This window comes from Arachis ipaensis, chromosome B04 (genome assembly GCF_000816755.2).
Source record: "Arachis ipaensis cultivar K30076 chromosome B04, Araip1.1, whole genome shotgun sequence".
In the NCBI taxonomy this organism is placed as follows: Eukaryota; Viridiplantae; Streptophyta; class Magnoliopsida; order Fabales; family Fabaceae; genus Arachis; species Arachis ipaensis.
In genome coordinates this window covers 23,385,463-23,392,521 of record NC_029788.2, presented here as the reverse complement: position 1 = coordinate 23,392,521, position 7,059 = coordinate 23,385,463, and the positions used below count along the sequence as shown (strand labels likewise).

Genomic DNA, 7,059 nt, shown 5'->3' with positions numbered 1-7,059 from the left:
AAAGTTAATAATACAAAAGAAAAAATAATTTTATAATCAACAACAATAATAAACATTCTCAATTCAAGTTTAACTAATTAACAATATTATTTTGACATTTTTTATTCTAAACACATGACAAAATTTTATTAGTCACTCAAAGTCCATACCCTGAAGCGCTTTGAGACTTAAGACCATTTTTAGTAAGGAACTCATCCAAGTTTCTAATTATGACCCATCTATCATAAAAAAATAACTCCACATTAACTTTTACGTCATAAATAGTAAATAGAAACTCAAAACATCTCTCTCTTCTCTGTTTGAAGGAATTAATTTTAGTCTCTGTTGTGGTCCTACTTAATTAATTAATTAAAATAATTAAAATTAATATAGTTACTATTTTTTTTACAATAATATTTGATAAAACTGTGAAAGAATAGAAAAAATGAAGAAACTTTTACTGATTGTTGATTGATTGAATTGAATTGTATTATGAAGGTAAAATTAAATATATATAGAGCATTGGCCTAAGAAAGATAAAAACAAATAAAGATAAGATAAGAACAACTAAAGATAAGATAAGATAAAATAATAAAGACTAAAATTGTAACTGAATTTATATATTCTGTTGGGCTAAATTTGTGGGCCACGAGACTTTTTTATTGTTGTCATAGGCTAAGGTGGAAGAGTAGTTTAATACGCCCCGCAAGCTAGTGGATGGAAGATGTCAATAATCCACAACTTGGATAAGTTCCGATGAAATTGTTGAGGAAGACGCGTCTGACGTGGTGATGCAGAGGGAGATGCGTGCGGCGGAACTACGGCTGCCGACGGCAAAAATATAAAAGGAGATGCTGTGCTTGAGCAGCGATCTTCAAAAAAAAAAAGAAAAAATAAGCACGTAAAGCGCAATAAGATTGATCTTTAGAGGGTGCGTATGGCGCAATAAGAGTGGTCTTCAAAGGGCGCGTAGAGCGCGATAAAACACTACAAGAAACATCGTTAAAATCGACAACTTAGCCATCGATAATATTAAAAATCGACGGCAAAATAGACGGCGACAGTGGTCACTATTAAGCTTGTCGATTTTTCAAAATTCGAATAAAATCGACGGCTTGTCTGGCCGTCGATAATAATTTAATAAAATCGACATTATTTCCGTCTATAATATGAGTTTGAGAATTTTACCTACTTACTAAAATCAACAACCTTGCCGTCGATATTATTATATAAAATCAACGTCATTTTTGTCGATATTTGATTCAATAAAATCGACAACATTACCGTCGATATTATTATATAAAATCGACGCCATTTCTTTCGATATTTGATTTAATAAAATCGACATAACTGCTGTCGATTTAATTATTTAGATACCAACAAAAAGCAACAACGCTACCGTCGATTTTAATAGCTATATTTGTTAATTATTTTTTCTATTTAAAAAATAGTAATCAAATAATAAAAATAAACTTTTAAATATAGAAATAAAATTTACAGAATATTAGATAACAGGTTGATTGATCGAAACCAAGAGGAAACAAGGGTTCTTGTGAACTAACTCTATCGGTTGGTTGATCGAGTTGTTCGACACTTCGAATCCAAGTCACTGGTAATTGACCCTTGAAGTCATGTTCGCCAAAGATAACGTCCGCGATTCCCAGTGCTTCGGAACCAGGCAACCAAGCAGCAACAAATGAATCAATCTTTTCCAACAACTATGGCTCTAAGAGTAAGGGTCTCCCGGATATCAGAATAACCAATGTTGGGATTTGTTCAACAACTAAGCTTATAATGTCAGGTCATTTCAGAATTGTCACCCAAGGACTCTGCATAAGGATGATATATTTTTGTTAGAAACCGAACCTGGACAAAGCAATTCAGTTAGGAATGATTAGACAAACCCTATGTACCATTCTCCTATGAATTAAACCTTAAGTAGCAAGTAAAAAAATTCAAAGGAAAAACTGCAAAACCATACAACTCAGGCTAATGGGTATAATTAAATCACCTTAGTGGTGTATTTATCTCAGACCATATAGGAAAATCAACATTCCACTTCATGGAGAAAGGAATTCGTGTTCATCAAAGACATTGTATTCAAGAATGTTTCTAAGTTATTATTGCAGTTTCAACAAGGAGCAGGATGAAGAAAAAGACAGAGAATGGAGCATAAGATCATTCAAGTAATTGCATTTCTTTAGGGTCTTATTCAAAAGCCATGTTCTTCAAAGGTAAAAATCTTAAAACTGAATACAGCTGATAAATATAGTTTGCATTATCGTTTCTTTTTGGTGAGTAACCATTCAGCAAAAACTAAACATTAAAACAATAATACAAAAATAGAAAAGCAAAAAAGCAATTAATAATTTGAGTACCTTTGGAGCAGCCATTGGATATTCTTCTGGCAAAAATAGTTCTAACTTGAAAACTCCACCTAATAAATACAAACAATAGGGTAGCATATCAGTTAGTTAAAGGATGCTAGTATTTTACAAAGAAATAATCTCATCAAACAATCCAGTTGGAACTGGTTAACCGAATCTATAACTTGAGAAGACTGATTAAAAAGAAAGATGGATAACATTGAATTTGTTTGGTCATCAAAATAAGATTTATTAAGAAGGTTGCTATTTTAACTTGTTCTAAATACCACATAAATGATTTTATGACTCATATATTCAACTATTCTCATATCATCAACATTATTCTTACCTCTAATAACGTGACTGTTCTCCATTTCTTCATTATTTGGCTCACCACATATGAGATAAACTGATGTCTTCTTCACAACAAATTCTGTCCCATAAACAACAATCACAATCTCAACTCTGTTTCCGGATTCCAAACTTGAAATTATGCTTTGCCACACGTCATCTTCAACAGAAGCTAGTGTGTCACACTTATATACTTGAATAGTAGATTTTGTGTAATTTATTATCAAGCACATTGTCATTGTCTTCAAGTCATGTCCATTCCCGTGAGGGACATTGAAAATTATAGAAGTACCATCAGAATTGAAGGTCAACCAATCAGAATAATTGTCACCCGGCAACAAATAATTGTCATGCTCATTGGTGCTCAGTTTCTGAAAAGAAAAATCCATAAAATCTTAATCAATAATTAATTAAACAATTAACAAAATGATGTTCTAATGTCTGAATTCTTGTTGCTAATTAAAAACAGAGGCACTAAATTTGGTTCCACAATAGAATCTATCTTATGGTTACACATTTTTTCTTTGGCTCTAAAACAAAGACTTGTGCAATCTTCCAAATTGATCAAAAGAATGCATTTGAGATGTTCAATGGTTTCTGAAACTGCAATCAAACATGGACAGTCATTTAGTAACAACTTTTCAAGACTAGGCAAGAATGAGAAGTTAGGGGTTTGTGTCAAGTGCTGGGAATGGCTAAGATTGAGGATTTTTAACCTCTCAAGGAACTGAAAGAAAGAAAGAAAGAAAGAAAGAAAGAAAGAAAGAAAGAAAGAAAGAAAGAAAAACTGAGATAAATTATGAAAGAAGTTTGAGAGCCACCGTGACTGCGGTGCAAGACAAAATATTATTATCATCATTACATTATATATATACTAATATGCAATTAATTACTTGCAACCCTCTCTGCGGATTCTTACCCTACTTTTATATAACTAATATCATGCAAATTGATCAACTAAAAGAACCTCTTGCTTTACTGTTTTTTCCTCTGTCTAATAATTTGTTTTAATTAACTATTTCATCAATATTGCAGTGCAATTCAGTCTGGTAAGCCAGCATTGAAAGGGATTTAAATTTCAAAATATAATTTAGTTTTGACAAGCTAGATTCCACATTAACCAAAGCAAAATAAACAAACGCAATTAGGTTTAACAAACTAGTTGAGCTGAAGTAATGTGATCAATTGATTACGCTAATTAGGTTTAACAAATGCATATTCAAAATTTCATGATGAAAATAGAAGATACAAAAATTGCAAAAATAAATATAATAATCAGAAGAAGCTACGATGGTGACGTGCTCTGGCGACGAAGAAGAAGAACTTACATGCAGATTCACAAATAACAATGTGATAGAGTGATAGAGAGAGAGCGAGAGAGAGGAACGTACACGAAGAGGATGGCGTGGCGGCGGGCTCGGTGGAGGAGAAGGAGAAGAAGCTCTGCTCTCTGACTCTCTCCGTGACCGTGACTTCGTCTCTGCTCTCTACTCTCAGGCATTGGCAGAGAAGAAGCCTCACTCTGAACCCTGATTGTCTGAAGGATTGGGGTTAAATTTTGGGGAAAATGAGTGAAACAAGGGACGCGGGAAGCAAACGCGGGAGTGATGTTTTTTGGGATAAAAATCGATGGCTATCTCGTCGATTTTAATTAAAATAAAAATCAACACTTTTGCTGTCTATTTTATATAATAAATCTACACCGTTCATTTCGCTTATAAAAGAAATCTCTATCGTCTAAATTTATCGACGACAAAAATGGTCGATATTTTAATTATTAAAATAGACAACCAGTCCGGCGATTTTAAAGGAAAAAATATCAACTTCTATTTCGTCGGTAATGTGACGATAGTATTAAGGCATTAGAAGGTTGCCAAAATAATAGACGACATCGTCGTCGATTTTAATATTTTATTTGTAATCATCCCTTTTCTATTTTATCGACGACAAGCCATCGAAAAATATCGACATAAAACTTGACCGTCGATTTTTGGCATCGATAATTACACTATTTCTTGTAGTGAAAAAAAGAGGGCACGTGGAGCGCAATAAGAGTGCAGATGGAACTGCTATAATAGATGCAGATTGAACTGCTGAAACAGAATGCAGACATGACTGCTGAAACAGAATACAGACGAAACTTCCAGAAGAAGGTGGAGATGAAACTGCTAGAAGAAGGCCCAAACAGGCCATAGTAACTACTCCATGAATGATAGTTGTTTCCTGTTAGAACAAGTGTAACCAAGACTGTTGTTGGATTTTTACTTGGATTGACGTAATAGAGATTGGTTGGATTTTGAGCTAAATTAAAAGATTGATTATTCATCGTGGGAGGAGGTTGAAAAAGAAGTAGGGTGATTTTTTTATCGGAAAGATGAAAGCTTATGTATCCTCTTTAAAGAGGATACCAAGGCTCTGATACCATGATAAAACTTTGAAAGAATAGAAAAAGAATAGAAAAGATGAACAAACTTTTATTGATTGTTGATTGATTGAATTGAATTGAATTGTATTATGAAGGTAAAACTAAATATATATAGAGCATTGGCTTAAGAAAGATAAAAGAAAATAAAGATAAGATAAGAACAACTAAAGATAAGATAAGATAAAATAATAAAGACTAAAATTGTAACTGAATTTATGTATTATGTTGGGCTGAATTTGTGGGCCACGAGACTTCTTTATTGTTGTCATGGGTTAAGGTGGAAGAGTAGTTAAATAGTATTATTTAAATTCAAAAATAATTCACTATTAAAAAAATATTAATATTAAAAAATTATATATAACAATAATACACAATATATAATTCAAGATTAAACTAATTTGTAAAATTATTTAATATAAAGAAAAACATAGTTAAGCTTTATAGTTGACAACCAGCATTATGAAATTACCATATGAGTTCAATCAAGTCCTCTTTCAACTGTCTATGTTGCTGCCTGTTTCGAAGTTGGGCATTTTTAGAGAAATTAATGGTATGGTGCAAAATCTTTCTCTTCCAATTGAGGTTGTGATAAGCCGTTTTGCAACGGCTAGTTTTTCAGCAGCTAGTAATTTCCTGTCTAAATTTAAAACGGCTAGTTTTACAACGATCACTTTCATAAACAATAATCGCATAATAATATTAACTAATTTTAAAAGTTACATCACAAATGAATAAAACATACTACATCACATATGGTAACACACATTAAAAATAAAACAGACTACTTGACTTTATGCATACAAGGAACCATTAAGTAAACCACTTATTAATTATTTTCTCACATGCAATCTCATGAAGAGTTCGTCGTTTTTCACTCATTGTAGACGTGTCAGCATTAAGTATTTGCATATTCATTCTCCTTTCCCTTTCTTTGGCCATCCTTTCCATTTCCCATTTTTTTGCATTTATCTCTATTTCTTTAATTTACCTCTAAGTTTGTAATTCTTGTTCTTTCAGAGTTTGTAATCTTATTCTTTCATCGCCGCTTAAATTTGTAACTCATTTTCTTTGATTTCCATCATCTTTTCTCTTCTCTTTTTTTTCCTATACATTAGTTTTTTTCTCTAACATTCTTAATATCTTCCATGAGAGATAGTTTCTTAGCAACTGATGATTTTTTTTCGATAAGATCTTCAGACATTTATGTTTTTTCTTACCATTTCTCTTGCTCTTCTTTAATCCTTGTGGGCGACGGGAGAATCCGCACCCGTTTTCTCAGCCAATGATGTTTTTGGATTTAATGATGATGAGTATGCTTCAGTTGCATTGACTTTGGTTCTCTTTGAGCTTTTACTTTGTGTAGGTAGTTGGCTTCTTCATTTTTGCTCCAGACAAAACATATTCCAATGCCTCTCAAAAGTGAATTTTTGACAATAATTTGTGGAATAAAGCTTATAGGCTAATTCCTTTATATCATCAGCGTTCGAACCACTCCTTATGTTTCGACTAGCTTGATCGTAACAACCAGCAAGTTGTGCAACTATCTTGTTGATCTTATACCATAGTTTCTTACATTCAACTACTCCCCCTGTCATGTCGACGCAAAATTCTACATAGTAGCTGTGAATTCGACTCATAATGTTTCGCCTTTTTTATCGGTACCAACTATAGGGTCAGTTGGAACATTCAACCATGCACTGATTAACATCTCATCTTCTTTCCATTGTCAATGTTGAATACTATCTTGCCTCCGATTTTCAATGTCATCATCATTAAGGTCGATAGTATCTAATCCACGAGGATTGACAAAATCTGAATATTACAAATTTGGATTAGATTGTATCAAAGTCTGAGGGGATGAGTTCGAAAAGTTACCAACACCTGATGAATTATGTCTAAATGGTTAGTATTTTAAATTTTATAAATGAAAATAAACAA

The 7,059-nt window shown here is 32.6% G+C and overlaps 1 long non-coding RNA gene across 1 annotated transcript in view; it reads left to right on the top strand.

Moving 5' to 3' along the window:
- LOC110270985 overlaps window positions 1-7,059 on the top strand; it is a 9,328-nt gene that overhangs the window by 1,432 nt on the left and 837 nt on the right. The window contains exon 2 of the long non-coding RNA XR_002360852.1: window positions 4,240-4,246. This is a non-coding gene — a long non-coding RNA (uncharacterized LOC110270985). The remainder of the gene's footprint in view (window positions 1-4,239; window positions 4,247-7,059) is intronic.